Source organism: Symphalangus syndactylus, chromosome 3 (assembly GCF_028878055.3).
Source record: "Symphalangus syndactylus isolate Jambi chromosome 3, NHGRI_mSymSyn1-v2.1_pri, whole genome shotgun sequence".
Classification (NCBI taxonomy): domain Eukaryota; kingdom Metazoa; phylum Chordata; class Mammalia; order Primates; family Hylobatidae; genus Symphalangus; species Symphalangus syndactylus.
In genome coordinates, this window is record NC_072425.2 from 70,466,565 (window position 1) to 70,486,671 (window position 20,107).

General features: G+C 35.6%; 1 long non-coding RNA gene across 1 annotated transcript in view; it reads right to left on the minus strand.

The window, feature by feature from the left end:
• Nucleotides 1-20,107, minus strand: part of LOC129479317 (uncharacterized) — a 54,948-nt gene that overhangs the window by 11,733 nt on the left and 23,108 nt on the right. The window lies entirely within an intron of this gene.

Below are 20,107 nucleotides of genomic sequence, written 5' to 3' on the forward strand. Positions count from 1 at the left end.
CTCTGGGAAGTCAGTAATGACTATATCCAAGTCAATCTTGATGGGTGGAAATTCATGTTGCTGAGCCCATGCATAACCTCTGCCTGGTCACCAGGGCCATTTTGCTCATGATCCTATTGGGCAACGACAGGGGTTGCTGGAGAAAGAGACTGTCTGGTATTCAGAGAACAAATCATTCTCTCTGCTTGATTATTAAAATCTTCCTCTGCTACAGTCACTCTTTGGTAAACATTCACATAGGACACAGATATCTTTATGGCTTTTTGAGTATTCAGAGAGGTCTATCTACATGCCTCTTTCCCAAATTTCTTTGTCACTAATTTGCCAATCATGATTTGCTTCTTCCAAAACACTGATCATCCAGCCACACTATTGACTGTAGTCTCTGCAAACTAGGCCTGCATCTCTTCTTCCTGTGTCAACTGATTATAAGGAACTCCCCATGAAGCCATAGATACAGTCTGGGAGAGAGAAGGCACTTCAACAGCAATAGGACTCATTCCTTTCCTTAAAGAAGTGGGCATTTGGGTCTACTTCTTTGTGTAACTTACTTGGGTGTTCAAGACCAGCTCAGGCATGATCATGTATATACCACTTACAATTGCTGATGGACTGTTGTTGTGTGTGCCCAAATTTAGAGCTTTAGAGCCAGATACCCCTCAGTTTATGATGGGAAGCTCACGTTGCACAGTAGGTTGGTGGTTCATGGTCAAGCACTCAGTCTCTGCTAAATCCCATTATCAAGCCATGAACTCTTTCTCAAAAAGGGAGTAGTTATCTGCAGATGAGGGCAGAGCCTTTCTTCAAAATCCAAATGGGCTATGCTTCACCTATAGGTGCCTACCAAAGACTCCGAATAGCATCCTTATCTGCTACTGACACTTTAAGCACCATCGAGTCTGCTGGATCATATGACCCAAGGGACAAAGAAGCTTGAACAAAAGCCTAAACCTGCTACAGAGCCTTCTCTTGTTCTGAGCCCCACTCAAAACTAGCAGGTTTTAAGCCACTTGGTAAATGTGCTGAAGTAACACACCCTACTGAAATATATGTTGCCTCTAAAATCCAAAGAGGCCTGCTAGGCATTGGGCCTCTTTCTTGCAGGAGGGGCAGCTGTAACAACTTATTCTTCACTTTAGAAAAGATATCTTGACATATCCCCCACTCGAACCCTAGAAATTTACTTTCTAGACCTGTGAGTTTTAGTCAAATTCATTTCCCACCCTCTGATATGCATGTATATTACCAGTAATTCTGGAGTAGTTGCTACATCTTACTCACAAGGTCCAGTCAGCACAGTGCCATCAATATAATGGACCAGTGTGATGTCTTGTGGAAGGGAAAGGCAATCAAGATGCTTGAATACTAAATTATGACATAAGGCTGGAAAGTTGATATACCCCTGGGGTATGACAGTGAATGTATATTACCAGCCTTGCCAGCTGAAAACAAACTGCTTCTGGTAGGTCTTAGGTGCAGGGATGGAGAAAAAAGCATTTGCCAGATTAATAGCTGTAAACCAGGCACCAAGGGATGTTTTAATTTGCCCAAGCAATGAAATCCCATCTGGTACAGCAGTTGGAATTGGAGTCACCACCTAGTAAAGCCTATGATAATCCACTGTCATTTTCCAGGATCCATAAATTTTCTGCAGTATGCCTTTTTTAAAAGGAAAATTTATTGGGGATGTGGTAGGAATAACTACCTGTGCATCTTTCAAGTCTTTGATGATGGCCTTATCTCTATAATCTCTCCAGGAATGTGGTATTGCTTTTGATTTACTATTTTCCTAAGTCATGGAAGTTCTAATGGCTTCCACTTGGCTTTTCCCACCACAATGGCCTTCACTTCACAAATCAGGGCTCCAATGTGGAGATTCTGCCAGCTGCTATGTTTATTCTAATTTTGCATCTGGTACTGGGGAAATAACCACAGGATCGGTTCAGAGACCCACAGGACCCACTGGGAAATGGATTTGAAGTAAAACTCCATTGATCACATGATCTCTGTACGTCCTTTCTCTGACTGGCTACAGTGATGTTTTTGGTCTACTGAAATTAGTGTCAGTTCAGAGATAGTGTCAAGTAGTCCCTGAAAGGTCTGATGATTTCCTCTCCTCAGTGTACAGACAGTCACTCTGGTAAAAAGATGTCTTTGGCATAAGGCCGGAAGAAAGATTAACAGTGTAAATTTGTGGCAGTGTACCAGCGTGTTTCCTCAGGAGAACCCAGCCTCTTTTCGATTTGAGGGGTTCTGGTTTGCAAACTGGCTCAGATCTGGGGATTGACTGAGGGGCCATAAATGGCTGGTTTTATAATCTGAGTTAGGCTTTTGTTAACTGGACCCAAAACTTATCTGCTTACACATATCAAATAAGAATTCAATAGGCTTCCTATCTATTTCACTTTTAGGAACATTAGGGTTAACCAGCCAGCACCATAGGTCTTTGTGAGTCATGCTGTCCTGATATCAGCTTTGACTTTGCTGTCCACAAAGGCAGCCGTACCTGTCTTGCCATTAGTGGGTGAATGCTGCCCCGTGGTCCTTGGCACCCTAGAATCCGATTTCTCCCATTGCATTTAGATTTCCCAATTCAGTGACTGCTGTTTTCAGTACGGGGTCTGGCCTACAGAGAAGAGCAATCACAGAGCTCTTCAAGAATGCTGGAGATCCCTTCACAAATTTATGTTTCACAGTATTAGTGAAAGGTATGTGCTTTCCTTACTACTGGAAACAGCCATTAGCATCTTTAAATCTAATGAGATTACAGAGCCAATTCCAGAAACCTCAGAATCAACAGAAATTTCATACTTAAAATTCTGCTTCTCTACAACCACTTTCAGTACCAAAACCTATACTAGTCAAGTTTCTCTAGAGCCAATAGTGTGTATATGTGTGTGTGTGTGTATAAATATATACATATAAAGAGATTTAATATAAAAGATTGACTCATGTGATTATGGAGTCTGAGAAGTCCCACAATTTCCATTTGCAAGCTGGAGGCCCAGGAAAGCCAGTAGTGAAGTTCCAGTCCAGACCTGAAGGCCTGAGAACCTGGGGAGCTGGTGGTGTGAGTCCCAGTCTGATTTCAGAGGTCCAAGAATCAGGTACACCAATGACCAAGAGCAGGAGAAAATGAATTCCTTAGTTCAAGAAAAGAGCAAATTTGCTCTTCCTCTGCCTTTTTGTTCTATTTAGGGCCTAAATGGATTGGACGATGCCCAACTGAATGGGTGAGAGCACTCTTCTTCACTCAGTCTACCAATCAAATGTTAATTTCTTCTGGAAACCCAGCGTCACAGACACACTCAGAAATAATGTTTACCAGCTATATGGGCATTATTTAGCCCAGTCAAATTGACACACAAAATTAGCCATTGTCCACCCCACCTCACACGTACATGTCCTCCCCCAAGATCAACACCACATATCAGAGTGGTACATTTGTTATAATCTGTGAGCCCACATTGACACATCATCATCACCCAAAGACCATAGTTTACATTAGGGTTCACTCCTGTAAACTATTGTAAATTAGAGTATTGCACATTTTGTGGTTTTGGCAACTACATAATGACATACATCTACCATTGTGGTATCATACAGAAGAGTTTCAGTTTTCTAAAGATTTTCTATGTTCTTCCTGTTCATCTCTCCTTCCCCTTTGGCCCCTGGCAACCACTGATCATTTTACTATCTCCATAGTTTTGCTTTCCAGAAAGTCATATACCGTAGCTGAATTATACAGCATGTAGCCTTTCAGATTGGTTTCTTTCACCTTGTAATATGTCTGTACGTTTCCTTTATGACCTTTCATGGCTTGATACCTCATTTCCTTTTAGCACTGAAAAATATTCTATTTTCTTTATGTACTACACTTATTTATCCAGTCACCCACTAAAGGACATCTTGGCTGCTTCCCAATTTTGGCAATTATGAATAAAGTTTCTGTAAACATTTATGTGTAAGATTTTGTGTGAACATAAATTTTCATGTCCATTGGGTAAATACAAAGAAGCATGATTGTTGGGTCATGTGGAAAAATTATGTTTAGTTTTGTGAGAAACAGCCAAAATGACTGTGATAGGTTAATTTTATGTGTCAACTTGACTGGCCATGAGGTGCCCAGATTAAACATTATCTCTGAGTGTCTGTGAGGGTGTGTTTTGATGAGATAAATGTTTAAGTTAGTCGACATAGTAAAGTAGATTGTCCTCCCTAATATGGTGGGGAGAGGAATGCCTTTCAATCGATTGAGAGCCTGGATAGAACAAAAGGCAGAAGAAAGAATAATTTGCCCTTTTTGATTCTTTCCTGCCTACTTGAGCTGGGACATCTCATCTCATGATGGGAGTTGCACCATCAGCTCCTCTGGTTCTCAGACTTTCAGACATGAACTCAGTTACACCACTGGCTTTCTTGGGGCTCCAGATGGCAGATGGCAGATCATGGGACTTCTCAGATTTTATAATTGCATGAGCCAATTCCTCATAATCTCTCTATCCTCTCTGTCTCTCTCTCTTTCTGTCCTCTCTGTCTCACTCTTTCTCTATCTCTGTGTGTGAACATAAACAAAATGTATATATACACACACACAAAATGTGCATATATATATATACATTATGTGTATATATAATACATAGGATATAATCATCAATCTATAACATTTTATACTATAGATTGATAATGATATCCTAAATTCAAATTTTCCCTTTCTACTGAGAATTTTGCAATAGGAAGCCCTCTTATTGCAAGAATTTTCCTGGCTCTTGTTGGGCTCCTATAAATATTAAAGCTATTGCTAACCACATAATCAAGCAGATTAGCATATTTGTAAGAGGTGCTGTGCAAAATGTTACAAAATGTTTACACACACACAGAAAGAGATTATTAGGAATTGGTACATGCAATTATAAAAACTGAGAGGTCCCGTGATAACTATTATATATATATATATATATATATATATAAAACTATTATATATATAACTATTATATATATATATATAACTATTATATATATAACTATTATATATATAACTATTATATATATATAACTATTATATATATAACTATTATATATATAACTATTATATATATATAACTATTATATATAAATATTATATGTATATATAACTATTATATATATAAATATTATATGTATATATAACTATTATATATATATAAATATTATATGTATATATAACTATTATATATATATATAAATATTATATGTATATATAAAATAGTTCTGCTGCTTCTCTGGAGAACACTGACTAATACTTGGTGGTAATATTTTGCATATGCAACAGCAAAAAATAAAAGTTACTGTTGTTCTGCATCCTTGCCAGCATTTGGTGTTGTCAATGTACATTTTTTCACACAGCATCTCTAACAAATATGCTAATCTGCTTGATTATGTGGTTAGCAATAGCTTTAATGTGTATAGGAGCCCAACAGGTGCCAGGAAAATTCTTTTAATAAAAGGGCTTCCTATTGTAAAATTTTCAGTAGAAAGGGAAAATTTGAAATTAGGATATCATCGTCAATCTGTAAGCTTTAAAACCTTATGATTTTAAGTTACATAGAATTTTATTATGAATATGCTAATGATTTATTTTAATAAATAAATTTAATTTGTTTTGTTTTGCATGAACAAATATTAAATTAGGTAAATGTCAAGTCCATCACTATTACATTTTTAAATGATGCTGTTTGTTTTTTGTATTTGGAAAATATTCCTTCACATTTATATTTGAAGAAGTAATCCTTTGAAGAGTAACACTCAATCGTGTGCTTTGAGAGTAGAACACAGATATTTTCAAGTATATTATAGCCACATAGGGAACATATAATATTGTACAACCACCATAATCTCTCTGAAAAATTATGAATTCAATTAAGAATAATAAAGACTTTTAAAAAGTTTTCATAGAGTATTTGTTATTCAAATACTAATATACTTGTTTATATTTAGTCCTGTTTTCTTTAAACACACGGAAAGCTACATTTTTGAGCTTGCATGCTCAGTCTGTGGGAAGAATTAATATGAAAACTGAAAAACACAGAGACACAAACACTGAGCTCCACTTTTAGGGTAAATTTATTCATAGAGATGTACCATTAAGTAACATCAGTATTAATTAATCTTTTTATATTTGACAAGTATTTCATTATATTTTATAAATTATTTCTCATTTAAATCATATGGACTACCCAACAAATAACTTAAAACAAAGAAACACCCTCTTCTTATTTTAGGTTATATCTGTGTCAGTTCTGGAAATAATTTTGTGAAGTTAACAAGGCTTCTGTAATTCTATTAGGCATATAATATTTGTATTAAACCTCTCCACATTTAAAAACTTTGAAATTCCAATAAAATGCTTAATTGTTACATATTCTTAAGGTACCAGGCCAGTGGAAAATATACAGACTTACATCTTTAAGAACGAATATACTTAAACACATTTTTAAGTATGCCATGTATTCTTTTTACTTACAAATGTATTTTCTTCTTCAAACAATGATGTAAGTATGGGATTGTACCCCTGTTTTGCAAGTGAAAAAATGGAAGTACAGATAGTGGTCTGACTCCAATGAGGAGTCTTGCCTATTTTAGTATACTATATCCCAATAGCAGTAAGACACACTCCAAATTCCTCCCTGAACTAGAAACACCACACAAAATAATCTTGAAATGTTTGCCAGAAGCATTTTGTGTTTACTGATGAGCAATATCATGGAGCAATAGATGAAACATAATCTTTGCACCAGGATGAACATCGGTTGGGAGACTGGCTTTGCCTTTTGGAAGTCGTATGACCTCAGGAAAATTATGTAATTCAGGTAGTAATAACTACATTGCAGTGTTTTTATAATTTTTAACAATCCACTTTAAGCATGTAGCACTGTTCCTGCAATCCTATGGTTTCAGTAAATGTTATATTTTAATATGTTAGAAAAAAATTATACCTGTTTCAATTACACAAATTGTTCATCCTATACTATTAATCTAATTGCTCTAGCTGCTAAAACACAAAGGGTTTATGAAAATAAACACACAGTTAAATTTTATCAATTCTATATATATGTAGAAGATAATTCAAGGGGTCTATTCTCTGAAAATAATCTTTTTTTTTCCTTTTTCTTTTTTCCCCTACCTGTTTGGTAGAAGGAGCGATACCAGTGAACTAATGGTGCTCTGTGTCCTCATATTAGGTTTCTTAATATTTCTTTCAGATGTTTTGTTTAATGAAATTTCATATGTGATTTTTAAAAAGACAAGTCTTTCCTTAAAAAAGGGAAAGAAACATACTTTCTGCCTAATCTTCTTATTTTATAGATATGTAAAATGAGGCTCAGAGAAAATGGCCCAAGAAGAAGAAAAATATGGCCCCAAAGCATAGAGAATCAGGACTAGGAAGTCTTGATGTCCAGGGAATTTCAGTTGTATTTGAGTGCAAATTTATAATATAGAGTTAAGTAAGGTACTAGACAATTAGTCTTGAAGGGAAAATGAGTTGTACCTCCTGCCTAACCCCAACAAACTTTTGCTAAAATAGCTGAAATTCCTGAAATTTGAGATTTAGCTATATTAACAACTCCTCTTTGAAGATTCAAACCCTCTGCAAGTATAACCTAGGTGGGAATCATAATCATGAAATTAATATCAGACTGCTTTCTTCCTATGACAACTTTGTAGGAAGTGGCACTTCAATGGCCTAAGGTCAGAAGTGGTAAAGGTTAAATGGGACCATACAGAACTAGAGTAGAAAACAAGCTTAGCCTTACGTTGAGAGATAGCAGAACATCACAGAGCAGCAAATGTCACTGAGGAAAGATTGTGAAGAGCAGAGGAAAGGTCAGAGATGAGATTCTTTTACATGCAATTCTTCCTTAATTATGCATTGGCTGTAGTGAATTAGAGAAGTATTTCCCTAGAAAGGTTTTTAAACAGTTTCCTAGGCCTCCCATCCAGAGAGTTTGATTCTGTAGATCTGGAATGGGCCATGGGATTTGCATTTTTAACAATATCCTAAGAGGTACAGATGCTGAGAGCAACCACACTTTGAGTACCAGTGAATTAAAATATGGAAAGAAACCTTTAGAATTGTGGTTCTCGAAGCTGGATGCACATTAGAATCACCTGGGAAGCATAAGACCTATCCCCAGGCTGCTTCCTCAGAGTATATGACTTAATTGGTCATGATGTATAAAGGGAATCAACACTTTTTAACCTCACATGTTTATCACGTGCACCAAGTTTAAAAGCTACTCAAAAGGACAACACAAGAAGGTCTAACCCAGGGAATGTAAGTGACAGAACTGCTCTGTAAGAGTGAAGCTAACTGTAGAGTACTCCTGGGGGTAAGGAACCATTCTTTGTTCTGGCTGATTATTTCTGTGGGGGTAGGCAGACCTTGTAGTGATCTTCACATTATTTTGAAAGAAGACAGAAATCCAAAAAGTTGAGAAATCTCTAAATCTTAAAGTATCAACAAATGTTTCAAATAAATTTTAAAATAATGTGTTAATGAAAGATAAAATGTTTAGGACTAAATATAGCCCACAGGACATAGTTTGTAAACTTTGCTTCAGAGAATTTTCAAGCAAATGGCCTATTAGTTCTAATTAGTGTCCAAAGATGGTATGGGTTTTTCATGCAGAATGGCATAGAGTACTAAAAAACAAATCTGAGATGTAACTGGGTTGAGAGAATGACCTTTTCTTTAATGCTGATAGAAGGCAGTAACCCAGATGTAAGTGGCTTGAAAACTTTAAATAGCTACACAAATAAAAGAAATTATTATTATTTTGAAACAGTAAGCTTTACAATTTGGAAAGAAAGTTCCTTTAAAATAAAATGCATTGTCACGATGATTTGGGTTCTAACAATTTTGTCTCACTGATATAGATACAGCTTTATAAAATTAGATCATTCAACATCTAATTTGCCTTTATATTTATCTGATATTTTAGATTGTGCTCCAACTGTAGGAATTTTTTTGTCCCCCAGCTAATCAATTCATGGATAACTGTGCCCTAAAATCTTATACATTTTATAACTATAAAAATTTCATGCTGTGTGTGTTTAAAACTAAATTTACAGTGCTATAAACTACAACTCAGCTAAAATATTATTAAAATCAAATATGTAAAGTTAAACAGAACTCTAAACAAAACATTTTGTTTATACTGTTAAAGCATCTGTTAGTCTAACAGACCCTTCTGTGTAATTATTGATGAGGTCTATATAACAGCTCTTACCACTAAATTAACTGAATTAAAAAATACAGCAAATCTGTAATTGAAATATGTTTCAGAACTTTCACACACATGTGATGCAAAATGGATGCATCCTTCAAATGTAAAGCATAAAAATGCAGATGATTCAGGAGTCTCATTCCATACCATAATACATACATTTAAAAATATCTTATTTCTATTCACCTCTTATCATTATGACTCCAATACTGTAGGTAAAAATGAAGATTCAAGTTTTTCCAAGGTGGAAGGGCTATGATATGACTTTACATAATATTAACTTAAATTTATGCTAAGTGCCTTCCCAGAGATCCCTTGGACTTAATAGGAATGCACTAACAGGGACTCATTTGCGTTTTCAATCAGTAGTCACACGACCCTGATTGCTTGTTATTCATACGTATTTCCACATGGGAATACTTATTTCTTCTTATTTCTGCATGCATTTTGATAAAAATGCAACTCAGATAAAAACGAAAGCTACAACTTCCAAAAATGATGTACAGAAGGGGTCAAAAAGTCAATTGGCTACAAGGGACAAGCAGGTGACATACGTGAGATAAGCAAGCTAGAATTATATACCCATTCTATAGGAAGAGAAGATCATCAGATATAGCTGATGGCTCTCATGCACGATTGTAGGTCCTGTGTCGAATATCAGATTGTTCAACAGAAGTTGGTAATCTGCATTTTCAGGTAACATATTCTGAATTTTAAATGTCTCCCATCTATCAAGAAGCTTTTATGACATTGTGTAACCCCCCCCAAAAAAATCTGTATGCAACATCATGTCTTGTATAACGAGGCAGAGATGACAATTAAGGAAAGGGAGATACAATTCTTATAATGGCTGTCTTACAGAAAACAAGTATTAAAGAATTATCATTGTCCCTTGATCAGCATGAATTTGACTTTGATCAGCATGAGTCCCTGTATACGTGGACTTTTCTTCAACCAAATATAGATGGAAAACATGGTATCCTTGGTATATGAAACTCACATATACAGAGGGTCAACTTCTCATATCCACAGGCTCCTCAGGGCCAACTGTGAGACTTGACTATGTGCAGATTTTGGTATATGCAGGGAGTCCTGGACACCTGTATTATACAAAAGCTTCAATGCACAGAAATAAGCTCTCCTCACTAAAAATGTGTCAGCCAAAATTTGATATTGAAAAACGTCCCATTCATTCACTCATTCATTTAGCAAATATTTCTTAAGACATTTTTCAGGTGCTAGGAATAAGCATGTCAAAGAAAAGTCTTTTTCCATGAAGCTTACACACCAGTGAGGAGAAAGCCAAACAAGCAAACACATGGTAGACATTAAAACCAAACCATGATGCAGTAAGCATCAAAAATACTCAATTACATAAATTACAGTACTATCATATTACAAGGTGTAGGAAAAATACTTTTATTTTGTTCTTACTCCAGTTATTCTATAGAAAATTAAAGAACATGACGTCTGATTTCTCTCAGCAGTGTTTTGTAGTTCTTCTTGGAGAGATCTTTCACCTCCTTGGTTAGTTGTATTCCTTAAGTGCTTTATTGTTTTTGTGGCTGTTGGAAATGGGATTGTATTCTTGATTTGGATCTAAGCTTGAACATTACTGTTGTACAGAAATGCTACTGATTTTTGTACATTGATTTTGTATACTGAAGTTTACCAAGGTCGTTTATCAGTTCCCGGAACTTTCTGTGAGTGTATTTAGGGTTTTCTAGGTATAGAATCTTACAGCAAAGGGAGAAAGATTGGCTTCTTTCCTGTTTAGATGCCTTTTATTTATTTCTTCTCCTTGATTGCTCTTGGTAGAACTTCCAGTACTGTGTTCAATAGGAGTGGTATCAGTGGACATCCTTGTCTTGTTCCAGTTCTCAAGGGGAATGCTTTCAGCTTTTGCCTGTTCAGTATGATGTTGGCTGTGAGTTTGTTGTAGATGATTCTTACTATTTTGATGCATGTTCCTTGATGCCTCATTTGTTGAGGGTTTTTATCATGAAGGATATTGGATTTTCTTGAAGGCTATTTTTTGTTGCACCTTTAAAGATGTTCATCTAGTTTTTGCCTTTAATTGTGTTTATGTGGTGGATCACATATATTGATTTGCATATGTAGAAATAACCTTGCATCTCAGGAATGAAGCCCACTTGATTGTGGTAAATTAACTTTTTGATGTGCTGCTGGAATCAGTTTGCTAGTATTTTGTTGAGAATTTCTGTGTCTATGTTCATCAGGGATATTGCCCTGTAGTTTTCTTTTTTTGTTGTGTCTTTGTCAGGTTTTGGTATCAGGGTGATGCTGGCTTTATAGAACGATTTAAGGAGGAGTCCCTCCCCCTCAATTTTTTGGAATACTTTCAGTAGAATTGTTAGAAGCTTTTCTTTGTATGTCTGGTAGGATTTGGTGTGAATCCATTGGGTCTTGGGTTTTTCTTGGTTGGTAGGTCTTCTATTACTAATTCAATTTCATAACTCAACATTGATCTGTTCAGGATTTCAATTTCTTCCTCATTCAGTCTTGGGAGGTTGTCTGATTCCAGGAATGTATCCATTTCCTCTAGACATTCTAGTTTGTATGCATAAAGGTGTTCATAATAGTCTTTGAGGATCTTTTGGATTTCTGTGGGGTAGGATGTAATGTCAGCTTTGTCATTTCTGATTGTGCGTATTTGACTTTTCTCTCTTTTTATTTCTTAATCTACCTATTGGTCTATCGATCTTGTCTATCCTTTCAAACAACCAACTTTTTGGTTGTGTTGATTCCGTTTATGAGTTTTGGGGTCTCAATTATGTTCAGTTCTGCTCTGATTTTAGTAATCTCTTTTCTTCTGCTAGCTTTGGGGTTAGTTTGTTCTTGTTTTTCTAGTTCCTCTAGGTAGGATGTTAGATTGTTAAATTAAGATCTTTTTAACTTTTTGAGGTCAGTTTTAGCACTAAAAACCTTCCTCTTAATACTGCTTGTGGTGCATCCCAGAGATTTTGATATGTCTCTGTTATTTATTTCAAAGAATATTTTGATTTTTGCCTCAATTTTGCTCTTTACCCAAAAGTCATTCAGGAGCAAGTTTCTAAATTTTCATGTAATTTTGTGGTTTTGAGAGATCTTTTTGGTATTGATTTCTGTTTTCGTTCCATTGTGGTCCAAGAGCATGATTGTTATGTTTTCTATGCTGTTGAATTTATTGAGACTTGCTGTATTGCCAAGCTTGTGGTAAATCTTAAAGCATGTTCTGCTGCAGATGATAAGAATGTATATCCCATGGGTGATGGGTGGAGTATTCTGTAGCTATTATAATTGGTTCAGTTGGTCAGGTGTTGAATTTAAGTCCAGAATTTCTTTCTTAGTTTTCTGCTTCAATGATCTGTCTCATGTTGTTAGTGGGGTGTTGGTGTCCACCACTATTATCGTGTGCCTATGTAAGTCTTTTCCTAGGTCTAGAAGTACTTTTTTTATGAATTTGGATGCTCCAGTGTTGGGTGTGTGATATGGTTTGGCTGTGTCTCCACCCAAATCTCATCTTAAATTGTAGTTTTTATAATCCCCACATGTGGTGGGAGGGACTAAGTGGGAGGTACTCAGTGGGAGATAACTGCATCACGGAAGCAGCTTCTCACATGCTGTTCTTGTGATAGTAAGTTCTCACGAGATAACATGGTTTTATAAGGGGCTTTCCCCTTCAATCAACTCTCTCATTCCCTCTCTTGCTGTCCTGGGAAGAGATGCCTTCCACCATGATTCTAAGTTCCCTGAGGTCTCCCCAGCCATGCTGGACTGTCAGTCAATTAAACCTCTTTCCTTTATAAATTACCCAGTCTCAGGCAGTTCTTTATAGCAGCATGAGAATGGGCTAATACAGTGTGTAAATATTTATGATAGTTAAGTCTCCTTGTTGAATTGAACCTTTCATCACTATGTAATGTCTTCCTTTGTCATTTTTTACTGTTGTTGGTTTAAAGTGTTTTATATGATATAAGAATAGCAACCTCTGCTCTTTCTTACTTTTTATTTGCATGACAGCTCTTTCTCTAACCCTTTACTTTGAGACTAGGGGTGTCATTACATATGAGATGGGTCTTTTGAACACAGCATAATTATGGGTCTTTTATTTAATCCAACTAGCAACTGTGTGCCATTTAAATGGGTAGTTTAGACTGTTTAAAGTTTAATATTGGTATGTAAAGTTTTTATGCTATCATAAAGTTGTTAACTGGTTGCTTTATAGTTTCTATGATGCGGTTGCTATATAGGGTCTAGAGATAATGTATGTAAGTATGTTTCTGTGGTAGCAGATATGTTCTTATGTTTCCATGTAAGGAACTGCCTTAAGGATCTCTTATAAAGTTGGTCTAGTGATAATAAATTTCATTAGTTATTGGCTGTCTGGAAATAACTTAATTTCTCCTTTGTTTCTGAAGCTTAGTTTGGCAGAATATGAAATTCTTGGTTGGAATTTCTTTTCTTTAAGGATGTTGAAAATTGGTGCCCACTCTCTCCTTGCTTGTAAGGATTATTTTGAGAAGTCTACTGTTAGCTTGATGAAGTTTCCTCTGTACATGATCTGACCCCTTTCTCCAGTTGCCTTTAAGAATTTTTTCCTTAGCAGTGATATTGGACAGCCTTGTGACAACATGCCTTGGTTCTGTTCATTTTATGTATAGTACCTCACAGGTCTTCTCTGGATTTCTTGTATCTGGATGTCTACCTCTCTACCAAGATTAGGGAAATTTTCTTGAATTATTCCCTCAAATATGTTTTCCAGGTTATTTCTTTTTTCTCCTTCTCTCTCAGGAATGCTAGTATTTCATAAGTTTGGTCATTTTACATGATTCCATATTTATTGAAGACTTTATTTTTTAAGTATTTTTTTCTTTATTTTTGTCTAGGTTAATTCAAAATATTAGTCCTCAAACTTGGAAATTCTTTTTTCTGTTTGGTCCAGTCTATTGATAAAGCTTTCAATTATATTTTGAAATTTATTAAATGAGTTTTTTCCAAATCCAGAAGCTCTTATTGATTTTATTTATTTATTTTTTTTTTCTTTGAGACAGAGTCTCACTCTTGTTGCTCAGGCTGGAATGCAGTGGTGTGATCTTGGCTCACTGCAACCTCCGCCTCCCGGATTCAAGTGATTCTCTTGTCTCAGCCTCCCAAGTAGCTGGGATTACAGGCGTGTGCCACCATGCCTGGCTAATTTTTGTATTTTTAGGAGAGATGAGGTTTCACCATGTTGGTCAGGGTGTTCTCGAACTCCTGACCTCAAGTGATCCTCCTGTCTTGGTCTCCTAAAGTGCTGGGATTACAGGCATGAGCCACCACACCCAGCCTTGATTTTCTTTTAATATGTCTTTCTTTTTCCTTCATTTTCTGGATTGCTTTAAAAGTTTCTCTGTTCATTTTCAACCTTGTCTTGGATCTCATTGAGGTTCTTTGCAATCTATACTTTGAATTTTTTATCTGTCATTTTGGAGCTTTCATTTTGGTTAAGGGCCATTGCTGAAGAGCTAGTGTAATCCCCTGGTAGTATCACAACATTCAGATTTTTCATGGTGCCACAATTATTGCACTGGTTCCTTTTCAGCTGGATATGCTGGCACTTCTAATTTTTGTAACTATTTTCATGTGGTAGGATTTTTTATTTTTATTTCTTTCTTTCCCTGTAATACAGTCCATGCTCATAGATTAGAAGAATCAATATCATTAAAATTGCCATGCTGCCTAAAGAAATCTACAGAATCAGTGTTATGCTTATCAAACTACCAACATCATTTTTCACAGAATTAGCAAAAAATATTCTAAAATTTATGTGGAACCCAAAGAGTCCAAATAGCCAAAGCAATTCTAAGCAGTAAGAACAAAACTGGAGGCATTACACTACCCAATATCTAACTTTACGTTAAGGTTACGCTAGGTTATGCTAACCAAAACAGCTTGGTACTGGTACAAAAGCAAACGCATAGACCAATGAAACAAAAAGAGAACCCAGAAGCAAAGTCACACAACTACAGCCATCTGATCTTCAACAAAGTCAACAAAAATAAGCAATGGGGAAAGGATTCCCTCCTCAGTAAATGGAGCTGAGATAGCTGGCTAGCCATATGCAGAAGAATAAAACTTGACTCCTGCATTTTACCATATGCAAACAATAACTCAAGATGGATTAAAGATTTAAGTATAAGACCTCAAACTGTAAGAATCCTAGAAGAAAACCTAAGAAACACCATTCTAGATATCAACCTGGAGAAACAATTTATGATTAAGTTCTCAAAAGCAATTGCCACAAAAATAAAAACTGACAAATGGGATTTACTTAAACTAAGGAGCTACTTCAGAGCAAAAGAAACTATCAATAGGGTAAACACACAACCTACCGAATGGGAGAAAATATTCACAAACTACACATTCCACAAAGGTCTAATATCTAGATTCTATAGGAACTTAAACAATTGAACAAACAAAAACCAAATAACTCCATTAATAAATGGGCAAAGGACATGAACATACATTTCTCAAAACAGGACATACAGGTTACTGACAAACATAAAAAAAGTTCCACATCACTAATCATCAGAGAAATGAAAACCTAAACCACAATGAGATACCATCTCACACCAGTCAGAACGGCTATTAAAAAACAACAGGTGCTGGTAAGGCTGCAGAGAAACGGGAATGCAGTTAATGCAGGAATAGAAAACCAAATATTGAATGTTCTCACCTATAAGTGGGAACTAATCACTGGGTACTCACGAATATAAAGAGGACAACAATAGAGAGTGAGTCTACTACAAGGGGAAGATAGTGAGGGGAGCGAGGTTGGAAAAATTATTTTGTACTCTGCTCACTAACTGGGTGAGGGAATCTATTATTTCCCAAACATCAGCATCACGCAGTACACTTGTGTAACAAACCTGCACATGTACCTCCAAATCTAAAATTAAAAAATTGAAAATAAATAAATAATTGAACAAAATGCTAATTAAAAGTGAAAAGTCTTTGCTTATTTTAATGATATAGAATAGACTAATTATTAAATCATAGAGACAGAAAGTAAAGTGATGGTTGCCAGTGACTAGAAGGAAGGGGCATTGGGGAGTTATTGTTTAGTGAATATAAAGTTTCAGTTTTGTAAGTTGAAAAGAATTCTAGAGATAAATAATGGTGATGTTTGCTCAACAGTATGAATGTACTTACCTCCACTGCACTGTATGACAGTTATGATTTTATCTCTTTTGTGGAAAATTATCTGTTAACAGCTTGCACATTTTTGATGCCCACTTAATTGAAGTGGAAAGTAGAAGTTATGTTGTTACAAAATTTTAGGAACATGTGTCCATTAAAATTTCTTTTTGGGGATATTTGTTGAATTTGTTCTTTTGGGAATATTTGTTGAATGGGCCATTTCAACCAAAAAATAAATGCTTGTGTTTTCACTTTTTAAAACAATAGATAATTACAAACAAAATGTGTGCTGTACCTGGAAGTAAGAAAGTACCAAATAAGGAAGTCTGATTCTAGTTATATTCTGTCTTTCAGAAAGGCTAAGACTTAAGCCTTCTCCTCCTCATAGAGGGGATCCAATCACCCTATATTTGAATGTTCATTATTTGTGAGATTGATAATTAATATAATATCAGGTATTGAAATGTGTTCTGAATAAGACTAAAACAGAAAAAGGAGGTGGTGAATGGTGAGAATCTAGTGTAGCATTAATACCTTACGTGTAAGGTAATCTATCCATCTACCACACCACTTTTCTCCCAAATTATTGACTGAGAATGGTGCTCATTCCTACTCCTCCAATTCTTTAACTGTTCTGAAAAGCAAAATCAATATCTAAGGCTGTGGGTAATGGGAGTTGGAAGATGCCCAACCTCATGCCCCACTGCCTTCTGGCTCTTTTTATAAACTACAACGTGTTGCTCATAGTTGGGTGTTTGTTCAGCAAACCTTTATTTTGAATAAAGCTGATATACATATTCACATACAGAATTTTGTGAGAAAAGGCTATCCTATGTTCATAGAGTAGACTCTGCTTCTTTGTCAAAAATCAGTTGGTTATATTTCTATGGGTCTGCTTCTGTCTGTCTATCCTGTTTCACTGATCTATTTTTCTATTTTTTAACCAATACCATGCTATCTTGATTACTAGAGCTTTATAGCAAGCAAGTCTTGAAGTTGGCTACTGTTAGTTATCTAATTTTGTTCTTTTCTAGTATTTAATTCACTGTTCTGAGATTTTATCATGCCATATAAATTTTAGAATAAGTGTGTTGATAACCACAAAATTTGTGGGATTTTGACAGGATTTCTTTTAATCTACGGATCAAGATGGGGGGAACTGATATCTTAACAATATTGAGTCTTTCTATCCAGGAACATGGAACATTTCTCTGTCTATATATTTTTTTGATATCTATAATCAGAAAATGGTATTTTTCCTTATACAGCTCTTTCATATATTTTGTTGGATTTAGAACTAATTATTTCATTAGTTACATAATTATTATTCAGTTATGTGATCATTAGAGATTGCTAATGAAATTGTTTTACTTTATCTAAATTATCAAATTTCTGTGCATATAATCATTCATGATATTCCATTATTACCATTTTGATATACGTGGAAACAGTAGTCATGAATATGCTTTCGTTTCTGACATCAGTAATTTGTATCTTCTCTCTTTTTCTTTTCTTTAGCCATGCTAGAGGTTTAAAACTTTTATTGACCCCTTCAGGAAGCAAACTTTTTTGCTTCATTGGTTTTTAAATTGATTTTGTTTTCAATTTCATTTATTTACATGCTAATTTTATTATTTCTTTCATTCTGTTTGGTTTGGTTTCAAATTGCTCTTTTATTCTCTAGTTTCCTAAGGTAGAAGCTTAGGTTATTGAGTTTAGATTTTTCTTATCTTCTGACATATTCATTAAATGCCACAAATCTCCCTTTAAGAACTTTCATTGCATTACAAAAGTTTTGATTTCTATTTTAATGTGATTTTAGTTCAAAATTTTTTTTTTCATTTTCTCATTTTATTTTATTATTTTTATTTATTTATTTATTTATTTTTTTTATTATACTTTAGGGTTTTAGGGTACATGTGCACAATGTGCAGGTTTGTTACATATGTATCCATGTGCCATGTTGATTTCCTGCACCCATTAACTCGTCATTTAGCATTAGGTGTATCTCCTAATGCTGTCCCTCCCCCCTTCCCCCACCCCACAACAGTCCCCTGAGCGTGATGTTCCCCTTCCTGTGTCCATGAGTTCTCCTTGTTCAATTCCCACCTATGAGTGAGAACATGCGGTGTTTGGTTTTTTGTCCTTGCGATAGTTTACTGAGAATGATGTTTTCCAGTTTCATCCATGTCCCTACAAAGGACACGAACTCATCATTTTTTATGGCTGCATAGTATTCCATGGTGTATATGTGCCACATTTTCTTAATCCAGTCTATCGTTGTTGGACATTTGGGTTGGTTCCAAGTCTTTGCTATTGTGAATAGTGCCGCAATAAACATACGTGTGCATGTGTCTTTATAGCAGCATGATTTATAGTCCTTTGGGTATATACCCAGTAATGGGATGGCTGGGTGAAATGGTATTTCTAGTTCTAAATCCCTGAGGAATCGCCACACTGACTTCCACAACGGTTGAACTAGTTTACAGTCCCACCAACAGTGTAAAAGTGTTCCTATTTCTCCACATCCTCTCCAGCACCTGTTGTTTCCTGATTTTTTAATGATGGCCATTCTAACTGGTGTGAGATGGTATCTCACTGTGGTTTTGATTTGCATTTCTCTGATGGCCAGTGATGAGGAGCATTTCTTCATGTGTTTTTTGGCTGCATAAATGTCTTCTTTTGAGAAGTGTCTGTTCATGTCCTCTGCCCACTTTTTGATGGGGTTGTTTGTTTTTTTCTTGTAAATTTGTTTGAGTTCATTGTAGATTCTGGATATTAGCCCTTTGTCAGATGAGTTCAAAATTTTTAAAATTTTTTCTTGAGAGTCTTCTTTTGACCCATGCAATATTTTAAAACATGTTGTTTAATGTACAAAGTTTGGATTTCTCAGTCATCTTTCTCTTATTGACTTCTACTTTAATTCTATTAGTCTGAGAACATATTTTGAATGATTTCTATTGCTTTAAATTTGTTAAAGTGTGTTTACTGGCTCAGAATGTTGTTTATTTTGGCGAACGTTCCATGTAATTCAGTGAAGAATGTGTATTCTTCTGACGTATAAAAATATATAAATGTACATTAGATAAAGTTGATTGATGGTGTTATTCCAATCTACTATATCTCTACTGAATTTCTGCCTGCTGGATCTGTCAATTACTGATAGATGTGTGCTGAAGTTTCCAGCTAAAATGCTAGATGCATCTGTTTCTTCTTATAATTCTATTCATTTTACCTCATGTAATTTAATGTCAGTTGTTAAGTAATACACATTACACATTGTTGTGCCTTCTTAAAGAATTAATTTACCCTCGGCCGGGCGCGGTGGCTCATGCCTGTAATGCCAGCACTTTGGGAGTCGGAGATGGGCAGATCACCTAAGACTGGGAGTTTGAGACCAGCCTGACCAACATGGAGAAACCCTGTCTCTACTAAAACAAAAATACAAAATTAGCTGGGCGTGGTGGCACACATCTGTAGTCCCAGCTACTTGGGAGGCTGAGGTGAGAGAATCACTTGAACCTGGGAGGCAGAGGTTGCGGTGAGCCGAGATCACACCATTGCACTTCAGCCCCGGTGACAAGAGCAAAACTCTGTCTCAAAAAAAAAAAAAAAAAAAAAAAAAAAGGAAAAAGAAAACTGTAACCTCCGCCTCCCAG